Consider the following 19,250-nt stretch of genomic DNA (forward strand, 5'->3'; position numbering starts at 1 on the left):
AGAATTAATCAGGCAATAGGGGATTCCGTGCACGGCGGACAAAGAGTTACGGAGGCATCTACATGCTCTGCATTCAAAAGTCGCCTCAAAACTTATTTGTTTAAGCGGTTTTATGATTGAGACAGTCTACATAATACAGTAGCTTTAATCCTCTCTCTTTCATTGTCTATTTTCCTATTGATATGCGCTATACAAGCAACGTTGTACTATTATTACTAAATAAGTCAATGAGCGATGCGGTCAAAAAATTCTGCACAGTGGGTTTATAGAGAAAAATATTGAGGTGGGCCATAATGCCCCATACCCCCCCCCCCCCCTTGGGGAATCTTAGAGTTAAACACAGAACTGAAAGTAACATTTGACAAAACAAGGATCAAATCATTTCATTTCATCATCAAATACATAAGAATTCTAACTTGCAAAACAACCCATTAAAGCAACCATTATTATAGGTCGATATCATTTTACATTAAAGGATTGACACATCCAAATGTATCAAAACAGTTAACTGTGTTTATTAGTGCCTTCAATTTCAATCCAAACATTATATCATTTTCATCTCTGGATTTGTTTAACAATGGAACCTGATTGAGCAAGCTTGTTGGGGGAATATTGAAGTTAATCATTGATTATCCTCTAACATGGTTGAAGTCCTTTGATATTTGCCCTGACTAACTCAACTTGACTAGCCTAGACTTAACATAACAGAGAAAACTCAAGAGGTCTTGCCTCTCCGATTCCTCAGCTTCAAGTGACCAATATAACTTTGAAGTAAGGTTCCTCTCATGGGAATCTCAACTAACCCCAAGATACAGGGGTGTGAGAGTTCATATTTTTATCTGATTTCAGATTTTTTTTGTTTTTATTTTCAGCTTAATTTCAGCTTATTTTGGCTTCCCTCTGTACAAAATATATGGGAGCTCAATAATACTAAATAGGTTCATTATTGCGGACTGAGATAATCGCTAGAGGGTATTCATTTGTCTCGCAATCTACTATGGTCAACAAGGAAATTCGTGATCACTCTCGCAAAAAGTGTTCACTAACTTTCTAGGAAATTCGTGATCACTCTCGCAAAAAGTGTTCACTAGCTTACAAGTTCACGAGCTTTCGAGTGCCGCTGCAACTCTTTATCAAGTGACGAAAATTATCTGACAACGTAGCCTATTTATACCAACCCCCAGGACCGTACGCACTACCGCGGGAACAATAGGTGGGCACTGATCCGTTATGTGATTGGTCGGGCGTATATGCAAATAAGCCGGAGGTATATGCAAATACGCCGCGAGTCGGCAATATGCAAATAAGACAAAATTGGCGGGCTCGCTAGTTTCCCGGGGGTGGGGGTTGACTAGCTGAGCGGTCACTCGCTCGGGGCCGGGAACGATCGGGTCGGCGTGCACTGCCAGGTAAGGGGATATTGTGCTGTCGGATGGTTCGCATCCAGAAATCGGGGGTGTCGATCCCGCTGTCTCTGTTGAAGTTGTTAGGACAAAGACGTATACTAATAGCCTCCTTAATCCTGCGTGTATACCAATGTCTCTCTTTGGCAACGCAATGTACACCCTCCCAATCTGGGTGATGTTGCTTTTCCCAAGCATGTTCTGCCACCGCGGATGAATTCACATCGGAGCAGACAATTAACGAACAAGAATCCATGATCTCTTTTGATGTAGTCTCCCTCTTCACCAACGTACCTATAGAGGGCGCATGCAGTATGGCCCTGCAACGCATGCAATCCGACCCTACATTAGCAGAACGTACCACACTTACATTGTACATGTATGCCTGAACAAATAGCTGAACTCCTGGAGTTCGTCCTCAGATCCACATATTTTCTGTACAGAGGCACTTTCTATGAGCAAACAGAAGGAGCAGCAATGGGTAGCCCAGTCTCAGCGGTTGTGGCCAACCTATATATGGAAGGTTTTGAACAGAACGCCTTGCCCAAGTGTCCTTCCACATGCCGCCCTCGGGTGTGGAAGAGATATGTCGATGACACTTTCATAATTGTAAATAATTCCGAAACGGACAGCCTACTCGCATACATGAATAGCCAGCAACCGTCCATCCAGTTCACTCTGGAGACTGAGCAAGGAGGGAAATTAGCATTCCTTGACACACTAGCCCAAAGACACGAGGGCAGGAAACTCTCCACCTCTGTCTACCGCAAGCCCACTCATACAGACCAATACATACCATATGATTCGCATCACGACAAATCAGTCAAGAAGGGTCTTGTTAAATGCCTGTTCAACAGAGCAGCACGTATTATAACCCACCCACCTGAACTCCCGAAAGAAAGAGCACATATACGTGGCGCCTTATACAGCAACGGCTACCCACGCCGTTTTATCGAGAACACTTTCAAGAAGAAACAACCGCCAAGGGATCAGAAAGATTTCAAGACTTGCACAGTCTTGCCATACATAGATGGTCTTTCACCACAGCTCAACCGCCGATTAGAAGGTCACGGTATCCGAACGGTTTTCCGCTCGGACACCACCCTACACAAACAGCTTGTGCACCCCAAAGACCCCATCCCTGATCACAGACGTGATGGCGTAGTATACAACATTCCTTGCCAGGGATGTGACGGGTCTTACATCGGTGAAACAGCCCGACCGATAGTTGAACGCATTTCTGAACACAAGCGCGATGTTCGGTTACAGCGAACCGACACATCCGCGGTGCCAGAACATGCTTGGGAAAAGCAACACCACCCAGATTGGGAGGGTGTACATTGCGTTGCCAAAGAGAGACATTGGTATACACGCAGGATTAAGGAGGCTATTAGTATACGTCTTTGTCCTAACAACTTCAACAGAGACAGCGGGATCGACATCCCCGATTTCTGGATGCGAACCATCCGACAGCACAATATCCCCTTACCTGGCAGTGCACGCCGACCCGATCATTCCCGGCCCCGAGCGAGTGACCGCTCAGCTAGTCAACCCCCACCCCCGGGAAACTAGCGAGCCCGCCAATTTTGTCTTATTTGCATATTGCCGACTCGCAGCGTATTTGCATATACCTCCGGCTTATTTGCATATACGCCCGACCAATCACATAACGGATCAGTGCCCACCTATTGTTCCCGCGTTCGTGCGTACAGTCCTGGGGGTTGGTATAAATAGGCTACGTTGTCAGATAATTTTCGTCACTTGATAAAGAGTTGCAGTGGCACTCGAAAGCTCGTGAACTTGTAAGCTAGTGAACACTTTTTGCGAGAGTGATCACGAATTTCCTTGTTGACCATAGTAGATTGCGAGACAAATGAATACCCTCTAGCGATTATATGGGAGCTCTTTCTATATCAGACTTTTTCAGCACTCTTCAACCTTTTTCAGATCTTTTTATTTGTGACCACTCACACCCCTGAAGATAGGAAATATTGTATTCACCTGCTAACAATAAAAACTTGTAAGGACAAATATTTGAACCATCCAAGTAATGAATAGGGATCAAGACTGAGAACTTGCAGAGACCTTAAGAATGAGTTATGCAAAGGAATGAACCATGTGAATGAGAATATGCTCATTAGCCAACTGCATTGCATAATAACTCTGTACAATAAAATATACATGACCAAGACCATGGAGGTAGAAAGGATTGATTGACAATGAAATGCAAATTAATTCATGTAACTTTTGATTTCTAAAGAAGCTCAAAAGAATACACAGGTGCACTGTAGCCTTCGATGGCGACCTGTGATGCTGCCAATTTAATTGGAAAACTAAAAGGTGATTTGTGTTGAAAATAGATGATTGCAAATATTTCCGATTTTATTTGATCACGAGATGTGGATATTAAACACATGAGCAAATATATCTCAAAGCCTTATTGCGCACTAGACCGTACAATATGGTCTCATACTCAACAGTAAATTTTGTACACGAGCTCATGGGATATTTGTTGAATTTTGGTCATTTTGAGGGATACGCTCTGATACTGCACGGGCAATCGATGCAGACCAAAATATGGATTTTTTAAATGTATGGCTAAAACGCCCTATATGATAATACTGAATATCCTGCCTGAGTTTCAGGTCACATGACCAACGTCAAAGGTCATTTAAGGTCAATGAACTTTCGCCATGTTGGGAGTATTTTTTTAATTGCCATCATAACTCTGAAAGTGTATAGATCTAGTTCATAAATCTTAGACATAAGAGTAATCAGGTATCACTGAACATCCTCTGCGAGTTTCAGGTCACATGTGTAGGTGGTTGCCGGAGGCATTATGTTTTCAGGATGTCTGTTCATCATGTTGTCTTTCTCGCGATAACTGACGGATCAACTGCAAGTCTGGTCTAAGTATGCAAAGAGAGTGTCAAGGATCTGACAAGTTTTGGGGCAATGTAGGTCATATATCTGAAAGTATTTGAAAATTTAAGAAGTTAGATAAGTAGTGTATTCTTGGTCCAGCAATGGAAGAGGTAGACATTTTGACTGTGTGTAGTTGAGAATCTATCTATTTGTGTCAGGATATGAACTGTAAAGCTGAGCTATAAGTGATCTCATTTGTTCTTTTTTATGCCCCTGCAGACGAAGTCCAGAGGGGGCATTAAACGTTGCCCCAGTCCGTCCGTCCCCCCACTTGGTTTCCGCGCAATAACTAAAAAAAATATTTAATGGATTATGAAATTTTTTTGTGTGTAGGTACATGTAGATGACACCAAAATACAGGCTAAGTTCGAATTATGAGTCCGCAGGTCAAAGGTCACAGCTCATTATATACATGTATGCTAGTTGGTTTCCTTATGATAATTTTGGAAATATTCACCAGATATTAAAAATGTTTGGTTGAAAATATTAAATGGATTTTAAAAATTGTTGGTGTAGGTTGATGACACCAAAATACAGGCTAATTTCGAATTCGGAGTCCGCAGGTCAAAGGTCACAGCTCATTTAATACATGTATGTGAGTTGGTTTCCACATGATAACTTATGAAATATTCAACAGATTTAAAAAAATTTGGGGTATGTAGGTAGATGACACCAAAATACAGGCTAAGTTTGAATTCAGAGTCCGCAGGTCAATGGTCAAAGGTGACGGTTCATTATACATGTATATGCAAGTTGGTTCAAACATATTGAATGAATTTCTGATCGCGTTAAGTGGGGGCATCTGTGTCCTTTGGACAAGTCAAATTTCTAGTTTTGTTTTTTGTTGCTGTATAGGAAAAAGAGGCAATAGAAGGAGAGAAGAACAGGCTGGATCAAGAAAACAAACAGATAAGAAGAAAATGGATCAGTGCTGGAAAGGTACATGTAATAATCACTATTTTATATTAAATGTGTATATTGCTCTATTGATTTATCTTTTGTGATCATATTTATGTTCACATTGTTTTTTAATGCACTTTGTAAAGTGTGCAGGAAAGGTAACAACTTTAATTTCAGTTACAATTCATTGGAACACTGCTTAAAGATAATTACTGGGCATTAATAAAGCATGTTCTATTTTGAATATATTCTGTATAAATTGCCATTTCATACATTACATACTGTATGTTATTTATTAGTGTGCAGGAAAGACATCTACAATAAATCAATGTATCTACCACTCTAAGCTGTAATTCATCTTGAATTCCCCTCATTTGACCTATTGCAAGTTGTCACTTGCACATGCAGCACTCCCGATATTGCACCACCATACATCACTTGCACACGCAGCACTCCCGATATTGCACCATCATACATCACTTGCACACGCAGCACTCGCGATAGTGCACCACCATACATCACTTGCACACTCAGCACGCCCGATATTGCACCACCATACATCACTTGCACACGCAGCACTCCCAATATTGCACCACCATACATCACTTGCACACGCAGCACTCCCGATATTGCACCACCATACATCACTTGCACACTCAGCATTCCAGATATTGCACCACCATATGTCACTTGCACACTCAGCACTCCCGATATTGCACCACCATACGTCACTTGCACACTCAGCACTCCCGATATTGCACCTCCCTACGTCACTTGCACACTCAGCACTCCCGATATTGCACCACCATACATCACTTGCACACGCAGCACTCCCGATATTGCACCACCATACATCACTTGCACACTCAGCACTCCCGATATTGCACCACCATATGTCACTTGCACACTCAGCACTCCCGATATTGCACCACCATATGTCACTTGCACACCAGTACTCCCGATAGTGCACCTCTATATTTCACTTGCACACTCAGATAAGTTGTCTGCAAAAGTCAAAACCAGTTTTTTTTGCTCTTTATCTTACAATTGCATTCATTGCTTGTAAAATTGTTCAACTCCCCAACACCATATATTATTTTTTAGGTTCGTTGGAAATGTACCTAGATTTTATTTAGTACAGTACATGCTGTGTTTTCTCTTTATAGCGTCCTTTGTACAAACAGGTACCTTTGCATAGACTCCCTTCGTCATCTCTATTGGAGTGCTCACTGACACTTGAATTTCTTGGTTAGGAATTTATTCTTTGAAAACGCATGTTTGCTATGCGTGGTGGAAATTCCTTGTTGCTCACGTGATGCTTGTTGCTTTTGTAGGAGCTATATTTTATATTTTATTAGCTCTAAGTATACGCAGGTTCTTCCAACTCAGAACAAGAACAGATGAAGAGGTAGATGTTGCTGCTTTGAAGGTCTGTGCTCAATTGCCTGAGCTTGGCAGGGCATATTTTATTCTTCATTTCTTCTCTAGGCTTTCTTTGCACAAGGTACTAGATTTCAAAACATATTCAAATTAACTTGGAAGATGACAATAAGAAAGTAACGCATCATCATGGATAAAAACCAATCACACATAAGGATTCTTACAACATAAATATTCATGATTCAGTCAACCAAGAGAGAGAAGGGGAGTAGCTGAAGAGAAGGCCAAGAGATAAAGGAATTTGATAACAAAGGAATGGTCAAGTGTGGGGTGCAAGGAATGAAGGATGGATGAGGATAACAAAGGAGATGAAGATAACAAAGATAAGTGAGGATAAATGTCAAGAAGGCTGATGGAGACTAAAGAAAAGAGGAATGTAGATTAGGGTTATTTTGGAGTAGAGCAATGTCCTGAAAATGAGAGAGGGGTTAAAGAACTCTGTGAACTCTGGCTTAAAAGTAATGAACTTTTAACCAAAACTGAAATTAAACAAACAAAACTGCAATAAAATTGAATAATGTACAAACTAGTTCCCCGCACTTTGTTTAGGATTTTTCCTCTCTTGCAGCTGTTGAAATTCTGCACAGCGCAATTATTTCCACACTTTGGTCCATTTGTATTCTTTGCTTGTCTCTTCTGCGAACTACTTTTGTTATTGCAGGCTTACGATGGTGAGCTCCATCGACTTACTGCCTCCCCCTCCTCATTGGAGGATATGTGACAGGTGAAAAAAGCAGGTATTCAGGGGAGAAGCCTCCTTTTCATGTATATTATATGGTATTTACTAGCTCAACCAAGAAAGGTAAGTCATGTGAGACAAGCGGGTGCTGGTTCAGATGTGGCTGTAACACACCACACCATTGGTGATGACGCCCTCTCTCAGTTAAGGGTCCTGGTCACACCTCACACAGCAGCAAAATTAACACATGGTAGTGCGTACACGTCTTTCATGGGAGACTGTCACACCAGATGTTACATGTATTCCTGGCATGTGATTTAGCCACCCAGTGAGCTTCAAGACACGTTCCCATACATGTACCTGTATACTGTCAAGGGTTGCCCATTCAGGTATGGTACTCATGGGTTCGGCCATCTCTACTTGTTCTTTTTTAATTCAGGCTGCTAGCTCTCTGTTTCCTTCGGCTCAGACCGGACAGAATTTGCCTTAAAGTTGTGAACCTGCTTGGGATCCAGCTCCACCAGTGAGGCCTTCATATCTCACATCTGGGGCTGCCCATGTGCTGGCAGCCCTTGGTGCCCCACCCGGCGATGAGTCTGTTTGCAGTTGGAACCAGCTGTCCCCCATGAACCTTGTTACCATTCCCTCTGATGAATCTTCAGATGATTCGCAGACCGACAACGTCCTGTCACCGCCGCATGGACTTGGTGCTAGAGCTCGAAGCTGGCTTCTAAAGTACATGCTGAAGGTGTTCCAGCCAACACAGGTACATGTAAATAACACCCAGGCTTCACTTTCTATTCCTGAGCGGTTGCCCTTCTTCAGGTGTTCTGCTTCCTGATGACGTACACAAGCCTACCGTGACTGTCGTTGCAACGGGTGGACTGGTTCCATGATATTTGCTCTGCTATAAATTCCACACGCAAATGGAATGACCAACTTCAACCCTGGATTTAGCACTATACCCTATCCTAACCCGAAACTTAATGAAAACCCTATTGCAACCCTCTTGTAACCCTATTGTATCCATTGATTATTACTGGAGATCTTACTATACAGTTAGATGTCTCTTCATCCCTACACTCAGATGTTCAACAATCTCATAGATGGCCATGGATTTTTCCAGCTGGTGACTACACATGACCATGGTCATTTTCTCAATGCTATTCAGGTTCGGAATTCTGACAGGCTGTTGTTTTCCCACCCACAAGTCTTCACTGGAATTTCCGACCACTCCGCTGTGACCTACAAGTTACGCTTCAACGTGCCCAAACGGAAAGATGTAACTTCTTACAACATCAAGGGCATTGATAAAACTACATTTGGTAATGATATCTCAAGTAGCAACATTATGGCTTCATGTACAGAGGACGTTGATGACGCTGTCACTCGCTACAACTCAGAACTCTGCAGATTACTTGACACTCATGCCCCAGCTAGGACTCGCAAAGACAAATCACATCAGAAGAGTCCATGGTATAATTCTGATATCTTGGATGCAAAGACGATGCGGTGGAGACTTGAAAGGAGATGGCGCAACAACTGTCAGTCATTCTGTGCTCAGCGAGACCGTGTGAACTACCTTGTTTCACCAGCCAAGCGTTCATATCACACCAGACTCATCAAAAACTGTGGAAATGATCATACGAAACTGTCACGTTGCAAAGTGACTTCTGAACCGGAAGCAGTCTGCTCCTCTAACAACTTACATCAATGGTAGTTCAATGGCTGAAACATTTATTTAATTTTTTTACTCTAAAGTAAATAAAATCCAAAATAGTCTACATCATAGTGTGCCATCTGAATCAGAGCCAGTCACCTCTTCCTACCTGGGGACTTGTCAACATACCAGCGCAGACGATATTCTTTCCCTTATCTGTAAACTGCCTCCCAAACCTTGCCAATTAGATCCTGTTCCTACTATTTTAGTTATGGATTGCGCTTCCACTTTTGCCCCATTATTTGTCAAATTGTTAACCTCGGTATAGATCAAGCTACTGTACCTTCTTTGTTAAAGTCTGCTCTGATTCGTCTCTTTTGAAAACACTCTCTTGGGATCGGGAAACCCTGAAGAATTATCATCCAGTTTGCAATCTTCCCGTTCTGTTTAAGATCCTTGAGAGAGTTGTGTTCACTAGACTGCATGAATATTTGTTAGAACACAATTTACTTGACCCTTTTTAGTCGGCTTACCGACCTCATCAAAGTGTTGAGACCCTACTCATAAATGTTTCTAGTTTTATATTGCAGAAAATGGACTCTGGATCCGCTCCAGCAATGGGCCTATTAGATCTGTCTTCGGCCTTCAATACAGTAGATCACAAGATACTTGTAAATACTCTTGCCAGCTTAGGTATCCAGGACCAGGCTCTTGAATGGTTTAGATCTTACCTATCATACCATTCACAGTCTGTCGTTCTTGACGGTGTCCTCCTCACGGTCATTAGGTTGTGGAGCACTGCAGGGCTCTGTAGGCAGGCCGACCTTATTTTCAATTTACTTACTCAGTCTTCGCCATATTTTTCAAAGTCACCCTGCTCTTTACCATATTCATGCCGATGATATACAGGTTTTTGTCTCTTTTCCACCCGACCAAATTCAAGCTTCCCAAGCTTTGTCCATTTTGGATTTGCATTTCTGCTATTGACACCTGGATGAAATCAAATTCACTGCAACTGAACCACAGTAAATGTGAGTTCATGCTTTTTGGCTCCAAATCTCAATTAACTTAACATAGACTCCATTTTCATTGCTGGTAATCCTGTTCCTCTCTCTGATTCTTGCCGCAATCTTGGTGTCATTTTCGATTCCCAAATGTCAATGTCAAATCAGGTCACAAGTATTTGTAAATCTGTCTGCTATCAATTGAGTAAAATTGGTTCATTCGAAAATATTCAACTCGTTCTGCAACAGAGAAACTTGTGGACTCACTCATCTCCTCATTCAAATTCAAATTCAAATTTATTTCCACAGTTAGAAATATACATATATACAAATCATTGACATTAAAAGATATATTACATGTGGAGGGGTCAAAGAAAGCACAACTGCTTGTATAAATTGGCCCCAATGTAAGAATAAAACATATTAATACATGTAAAATGATCAATAAAAATGTCATCATAATCATAACATAATTACAAATAAGTCTAAGAGAAAGACGGAGGGGGTGAAAACAAATCGTTACAATAAATGGAAAGCCGTGTTTAGAAGTATTTTGTTTTGGAGACATGCACGTTTAAACTGATTTAAAGATTTTGATAATTTAACAGAATTGGGTAATGAGTTCCAAAAGAGTGGTCCAAAATAAAAAACAGATCGTCTAGTTAAAGCTATACATGGCAAAGGAGGGTGGTAACTGTTACAATTTCTAGTTTGATATGAGTGATACAAATTATTCATTTTAAAATAATTTTGAAGAGACTTAGGTAACATATGGTTGTGGCATTGATACATGAATAAACAGGTCTGTAATGAGATGATATTCTGAATCGGTAAGATATTGTTTCGTTGGAAAAGAGGTGCACTTTCAGAGAGGTAATCGTAATGAGTTATTAGACGGATTGCTCGTTTTTGTAAAATAAAAAATTTCTGTATATTTCTTTTAGTTTTAAATCCCCATGCAATCACTCCATAGTTAATGGTACATAACATTTTTAGAACTGAAGTTGGCAAAAATTTAATTTACATCAATAACTGGGATATACTCATTTGATTTGCTAGTTCATTACGATTAACTTTCACGCCGAATAAAAGTACACAATTTTTCCTGCGCGCGCGCAGCATCTCCCTACGCACGCACTATCCCAAGATCATCACGCAAAAAGGCGTCCATTTCCTCTTTTACTTTCGCCTGCCGCCGTGATCAGACGTTAGCTAAGTACACTCCCACTTTACTTCTGAAAGTGTCCGTTGTTTACATATTTATCTATGTATTTACAATCCTTTGCCTTTCGGCTTTAGATTGATTTCATTTATATCTCTACTGCATGGAGCTTTCGTGTTATTTTTCACGTTTTTCTTTAAATAAACTTGTGAGTTCCGAACGTCAGTTTCGTTTTCTCACAGACGGGTTGCTTCCGCTTCCCTTCCCCGTAGCTCCGCGCACTCCTCCTGCGTGCCACAGGCATTGATACGACGCTCCCTTTTCTTTATAATCCTTTTTAATTTTTATAATTCTTGACTTGCTCCTTTGCCTCGTCTTAAATTGAATTGATTTTATTTCCTCTCCACAGCTTAGGCTATGGGACAGGTAGGAGCGTCGTCCTTGTTTGTTCTCAAACTTGTTTTCAACTTGTTCTTCTTTTGTTCTTGTTTGATTAATTGATTGATTGATTAATTAATGAATTAATTAATTGTTTAATTATTAATTAATTTTAATAATTATTTTGTATTGAAATTTTTTTTTTTTAGACTTATTGTCTTAAAAAAAAATTTCTCTTAAATTTTTTGGGAAGCCCCCCTGTTATCTTTTAGCGTCCTTTAAAAATGTTTTCGCTAATGAGTTTTCGGCTTTCCAGTTTAAGGGAAGTAAGTTTTTACTTCTTCCTTTCAGATCAGCTCCTTTACTTATTTCTTTTGACCCTTGTCAAAAAAACAAAAACAAAAAAACCTTGTGGTTTTTTTTCTTAGCTGATCCTGCTCTTTTGATTAATTAACGTCATGTATACGTGTAATTGATTTAAAAAAAAAAAAAACTTTAGTTTTTTTTTCTCACTTCAGCTTCTTTACTTTGTTTGATCTCATGTTTAAGAAGTCGGTCCTGTTTTTTCCGAAGTTATTAATTTTATTATTAATACTTTCTGAAAAGGATCTTGCTTTGTCACCTTTCTTGCCCACCCACCCCTCCGCCCCCTCTCTGTTTTCGACCCTCCTTTTGTTCTTTCAGGCTAAGAACTTACCAGGTTGATGAGCTCTTTTGACTCATCTCTTGATGACTCCAAACCTGCCGCTGGGAGAGAACCAGACATGGTATTTTGTTCCCGTGATCAGCGGCGGTGAGTATGAGGGCAAGAGAGTGAGACCCTTTGCGATGGGCTCTATAAAGGGTGGAACCGTGGAGTTGCGTCCACGTGCCCTGGAAAAAGGAGGGTGGAACCGTGGAGTTGCGTCCACGTGCCCACGTGCCCGAGCGTTTTAGGGTGGAACCGTGGCGCAGCGGCCACGTGCCTGAAAGGTGATAGCCAAGGCTCCCTCGACGGGACCTGAACCTTTTTTTGGGGAGTGTTGTACTAGTATAGAAAACCTCACTCCTCCAGGGCTGCTTTACCCACCGGCTATCGGGTCCAACAAGTCCGGGTTAAGAGCATGGGAATCTTTTCCCGGCACAGACTAGGCTCGATGCTTTGTCAGTCTCCTACAGGGAGCATTAGCAAAGGGCTACCAGCCCCTAGTCGCTAGAGACACGTGAGCTTGACCCCGTCAATCTCACGATTATCTGATCAGGGTGGAACCGTGGAATCGCGTCCACGTGCCCTTAAAGGTGGAACCGTGGAATTAGCGTTTATGTGCCTAAACGGCTTGATCAGATTTGGGTGACTTTTCTCATGCGAGATATCACGTCCCCCCTGTCTCTTGTGCCCTCTTCTGCCCTCCGGCGGGGGCCGCATAGAAGAGGAAGAAGAAGAAATTCTAGGTTGCTAACCCCGCTTCGCGGGCAGACCTTTTCTTTCTAATTCTTGTGCCGATGGCCAGGCGTCGTAACTTCATGTTACAACAGAACGCCCTCGAGCATCACAGATTTTTATCCTCATGCTCTCTGTCAGCTAAAACCGCCGTGTCAAGCACCGGGCAGGTCAAGCAGACATTCGCCATCTCACACCTCGGAGAGTCACCGGCAATTTCATGATTCGCCGGCTCACGCACCTGCAAGGGAAATTCCCGCTAATACACAGGTGTTATCGACATACGGGCATCGCCCCCCATTATGTCACCAGACTCCCGATAATTGTGGGTCAGGCGTCGCAACTCTCATGTTGCTTCACACGCCCACGAGCAGTGCGGGTAAATTCCCCCACGCTTCATGTCAGCTTCAACCGCCGTGCTAAGCACCATGCGGTTCAAGCAGTTACCTGCCCTCTCACGCCGGGCTTTTATTGAAACGCTGTTCACCTACACGGTGACCCCGTTTCTATGCAGGTGCTTCCAACATGTCGGCAAGCTCTCGGTGACCGACGGCTGGACGTTGCATCCTTACAGGTTGCATCAACACGTCCCGAGCATTACGGGTTCTTACCCTCGTGTTCTCCGTCATTATAGACCGCCGCTACGCGATGGCCGGGCTTATCAGCAGCCTCGCACCAGCCGCCGGCTCTCTTTCTTTGAAATTGCCGGCCCTTTCACCCGCACGGGTTTTTTCACGATATGCACAGGTGCTGCTGACGTATGGGTCTCACCCAGCAAGTCGGCAAGCCCCCGTATGTCGCTGGTTGGACGCTGCAGCCGCTTGGCTGCTTTCTGTCGGTCTTATTGCCGGTGTCGGGCATTGAGCGGATTGAGTTTCTCCTGCCAGCCCGCACTCCGGGGAGCCGTCGGCGAGTTCACCTGCATGGGTATCCCCCATTAATATGCAGGTACTCCCAAATTCGCCCTCTACGTCAAGCTTCACAGTTTGACCGGGCATCGCTTACGGCGACGGCCTTTCAGCGGTAACTCTCTCCATTCTACCCCCTAGGCGGGCCTGTAGATTGGAGGTAAGAATTTCTAACATACCGCATGCCTTCCTTCTCTCATGAGAATGTTTGGCTGTTTTTTGAGAGGGCAACCTATCACGCCTGCGGACCGTCCGCCCAGGCGACGGGACCGTCGGCTTTTGGCCTGAACCTCACTTTCTATACGAAAGTAAGGGTGCCCTGTCTTTACTTTTAACTCCTTCTCTTCCTTGTAAGGTTAGAGTCAGGGCTAGTACAGACACCCGTCCTCCAGCGATCGCCGCTGTAGTGAGGACGACTCCGATATTAGCACCATCACCGCTCAGCGGTATGTCTCACTATCTCGTAGCTCTGCCGAGCTTATGAGCATAAATATCGGATCTGAATGTCACGGCGATTAATAGTTCTCCTATACTTAATAATCGCTATGCCTTCACCGCCCGGTGCATTATGGTTATTTTTTAACCTGTTTGTCTCGTATTCGGGCGGCTCGTGCGAGCCCTGCCCGAGCTGCCATCATCGGTCGTCCCCTTACGAGTGGTTTACTTCAACCTTACTCTCTGCCGTTCCATGTCCTTATCGGACCGCTGGAAACGTCCTGCCACAGATCTCTATCAGAATTCTGCAGATGTTCTGCCCTCACGCTTTTGAGACAGATATCGAATTCTGGGCGCTTTCTCCCACGCGGGGGCTTCTGAGATATCTCGCATTCCTTACGTTTGCATCGTTGCGGCTTGGCTTATTTTATTAAGCCGGTGACCCGACCGTGGCTTTTATTAGCCTCGCTTTTGCCTTCTCGGATTGATTGATTGATCACTTACTGAACCGTTCAAGTTTCAGTCTTCCGATCACAATTCTTGTCGAATTTTCAACAAAGTCGGATCGTTTTTGATCATCGGCGATTATCATCCCTCCGGTCACGGATGATTAATACCTTCAATCCGAATCTTACAAACTCTTGAGTTGCTTCTCAAACGTTGAGCTTGTATGGTTTAGTCCGTCATGGCGCCTGTCGGTCGTTCTTGACGCTTGACTAACTCCCTCTTGGGTCGGTATTTAGGGTATCTTTCGTCTGTCTATCAGTCGTGATCCCTCCTGTATCTGTTTATTTGTAACCATTTACAGTACGTAGCTTTACATACTTATGCATCGCTCCCGGACTTTTGCCAGGATTGGCGTAGATTAGGCGTGACTTTTAACCCTTATCTTTGTTTGCTATTCTTCAGACAATACCCAACTCTGTTCAGTTGGTTGTATTGTCGCGCGAGCCGTTTGCGGCAGCTTCTCGAGACATCATTTCATGCTGGATTGTTGAAACGATCAAGTCAGTTGGTGATGATGTTCTCCTTCTGACACTAGGCCGAGGGCCCATGATACTATAGTATCGTTCTTCTTTGGCTTCTTCTATTGAATCGTCGTAGACGACATCTTGAGGACCGCCTTTTTGGCGCTCTTCTAATTCCTTGTTCTTAAGGGCCTTTCTTCACATGTGGCCTTATTTGCCTCCTCTGTCCTTAAGGCAGCGGCCTTTCGTGTCTTCATCTCCCTATTTTTGTACGCACCTTCTTAGTCTAGACATGCCTCCCTTCACGTTGAATCCGTGTTGGTCTAGCAAATCAAATGAGTATATCCCAGTTATTGATGTAAATTATGAAAATACTTACCATGATTTTCTTATTTACGAGATAACTGGATATACTCATTTGTACCCTCCCACTGACCCCTCGCCTTGCGTGGCAACATGTCTTGCGTTCAGGCTCATGAGAGGAAATGGACGCCTTTTTGCGTGATGATCTTGGGATAGTGCGTGCGTAGGGAGATGCTGCGCGCGCGCGCAGGAAAAATTGTGTACTTATATTCGGCGTGCAAGTTAATCGTAATGAACTAGCAAATCAAATGAGTATATCCAGTTATCTCGTAAATAAGAAAATCATGGTAAGTATTTTCATAATTTTGGCTATTACCCCAATCTTTTTGGCAATTTTATTACAGACCTGTTTAATATGAAAGTTCCAAGATAAATTGTCATCCAAATAAATGCCTAAAAATTTTACATCGTGAAGTTGAGTAATTTCAAAGTTATTATAGTATAATTTCAAGTTATCTATCTTATGGCTGCATGTACATGTACTAAACAACATATAATTGGTTTTTGAAGTATTCACAATTAAATTATTGACTGACATCCACTCATTGATCTTTTTAAGCTGTAAATTCATATCAACAGAAAATCAACATTACTAGCAGACATAGAGACACACGTGTCATCTGCAAATAACACAAAATTTAGCATATTTGAACATTAGGGTAAATCATTTATAAATAACAGAAAAAGGAGTGGGCCGAGGACTGAACCCTGGGGCACTCCATATCTCACTGTCCTGGAGCTTGACTCACATTTGTTAAATATAGTAATTTGTTCTTGATCGGTTAAATAATCTGTGATCCATTTTTCAGTAAAAGTCTTCTCTTCAATATACCTAACTGTAAAATTACCCGACTTCAAAAACTTCAGAATTCAGCAGCTTGCATTGTTTCTTTGTCAAATAACATTAAATTTAGCATATTTGAACATTGGGGTAAATCATTTATAAATAAATAAAGCAGCTTGAAAATAAGAATACTGCACTCTGATTGGTCAAAGAGACCACACACTGGCAAATTCCAACGGTTCCAGTGCCTGGGTTCATGGGAAGGTCACACTTCCCATGTGGTAATCTCCTCAAATACCCCGTGCCTGTTGTTCTCTGAACCTTATCCAGCCAATCAGAACTCTGGATTTCATGCAAGTACAAAATTTCAGAAATCTTGTCTTGTTCCTTGGTGGGAAAAGTGTGATCTTGACCCGATTAAAAGGTGCCGCATATCAAGAGTGGCATTGTGAGAAAGTACAGAAGTTCAGCTTTATGGTGATATAGATATCATTGAGGCTCAAAATAAAAAGTTTTGCACAATTTGCAAAAGAAAACAGAGGAAGAAAATACAGTTTTGAGGCACATTTTCAGGCCAGAAATTTACTTATTTAACAAAATATTGCATACAAAATAAATGACCAATATGAAAGAGTAACATTTACTCTATCTGATGGTGCAATAATATTTAATTTAACTTGAGGTTAAAACAGGTAAATTCTTAGAGAAAGAAAATCTCACAAATCACGAGATTTTGCAAGAAGGAGGATTCAGCCACGAGATGATTTGGATGAATCTAGCCTTTTTGCTCATTAGCATAGGGACCTGCGGTCTGACTGTCACCAGCAGGTACTAGGTTTGAAGACAGATATTTTTCCTCATTTGTAGTTTACCCATTCTTGTACGTCTCTTAGTTCTCTTTACTTTTATGTTTTGCTCTCTTCTAAGCACTTTGAGCATTTAATCAAAATGGAAAATATGCTATATAAATCATATGTATTATTATTATTAACCCTTTATCTTAGACAAAATAAAGCCCGGATCAAATGTAACGTCACTGGTGGACTTGCTTCTAAGAAGGCAAAGCTACTCGCCCACCACTTTGATTTTTAGTCCACAGATATGAAGAGCTACTTTGAAGCAAAGTCATTCTCGCCTGACATTTGTGAATTTTCTATCTACAATGTAGATCTTATGCCAGTGAAGAGAGGTTAGCCCAAGATCTTGAAATGCAAGTTTGATTGGGAATAAGGCTAACAGCCTTATTTCCATTTTTTTTTTTTTAATCTTTGGTCGCAGCATTCTACTGCTGCCATCTTTAAGAAAGATAGCATACTCTCAGCTGGCATCTAGCCGAGGGATTTCTGTTTGCTTAATAGAGGTATCCCTCAGGTGGAGGAGCACCTGTTTGGGAACCAGTTTCCTTGCATTTTGTAGTAAGAACTGGCCCTGAAGCTGTCTAAACAGATTCAGCAAAACCTCCCAGCTCCCCTTCGTAAGAAGAAGTCGCGTAAGTAGGGTGTATGCTACCGAACCTTCCATAGCTAACACAGCTCACCCTAGGCTTGCTGGGCCTGACACCTATGCTAGACCAGCTTGTAGCAGCAATACTCCGGCAAGGCCCAGCCAGGGTTTTTGAGGATGTGACCCAAGCCGGGTATCCTGTATTCATTCTTCCTGCTTGGGAAAATGATCACCGGAGATTCCTTTGTCCTCTGTGTGATGGGGGAGGGGGGGGGGCTATTGTATAGATGTATAGCCAGAGCTAATTCCAAATGGAGTGGTTCATCTAAGGCAGCCTGGTCTGCCCGCCCCTCATCCACAGTATATATCTGCTGCAGGAAGGTGTGATATAGGTGGTGGAGGACCACGCAAAATTGTCTCCCTCATCTATATCCATGATACCCAAATGCTTGGGAAAACTGTGTATGATCATCCACATGAAATTGATAAATTCGTACATATGCCCAGAACACTTTTGAATGAGAATTTTGTGTCTTTTCCTTAGATTTTGTGGTCTCTCTTGACCTCAAAGATGCTTATTTCATATACCGATTCATCACTCCTCACAGAATCCTCATGGGTTCCCATTCCAAAGCCAGACTTATCGGTACTGGACACTTCCTTTTTGGCTTCTCCCTTCCCCAAGAGTCTTTGCATAGTTTTGGATTGCGATTGCTTCAGGCTCTTTTGAGATATTCTCAGTCCCATTTCTGACTTCTCCTCTGTCATGGGGGACAAGGTCTGGTGCCTGGTACCTTCCTTGAAAAAGTATCTTGAAAAGACAAATGTGTATCATGAGGATGATAAACTTTTCTTATGTGTGAACCTTTCTTCCTTGCTTTGCAATTACCCATTTCAAGATTGATCGTCGAAGCTATCCAGGCCGCTGAACAAGAGGCTCTGCTTTCAGGCGAGAGGCTAAGAGCTCTTGACGCTAGCATTGTCACTAGTTCTTGGGCTCATTATCAGGGCACTGCCCAAGAGGATATTCTTGGATTAGCCTATTGGCCCTATCCTAGCTGTTCATTCTTTCTACTTGCAAGACTTTCCTGCCACTGAGGCCAGGCTCGCTAGTAGTATAGTCTCATACAAAATGGGTTTGGTCTAATACCCCGTCTGTTTATTGTCCAGATGTTGTAGTTTCCACTTTGTTTACTTGTTATTTTGCATTTCAAATATTATATTTTGTTCATGAACCTTTCATTTAGTCATGTTGAGTTATTAGTGGTAGACCAAGTCAATATGAGAAGAACTGGATATGATCTATTTGGAAATTAGACAAAATGGCAAATGGGCTAAATGGCAATTTAATAATTTATGAATAGGATTAGATACTGTA

Source organism: Lytechinus pictus, chromosome 15 (assembly GCF_037042905.1).
Source record: "Lytechinus pictus isolate F3 Inbred chromosome 15, Lp3.0, whole genome shotgun sequence".
Classification (NCBI taxonomy): domain Eukaryota; kingdom Metazoa; phylum Echinodermata; class Echinoidea; order Temnopleuroida; family Toxopneustidae; genus Lytechinus; species Lytechinus pictus.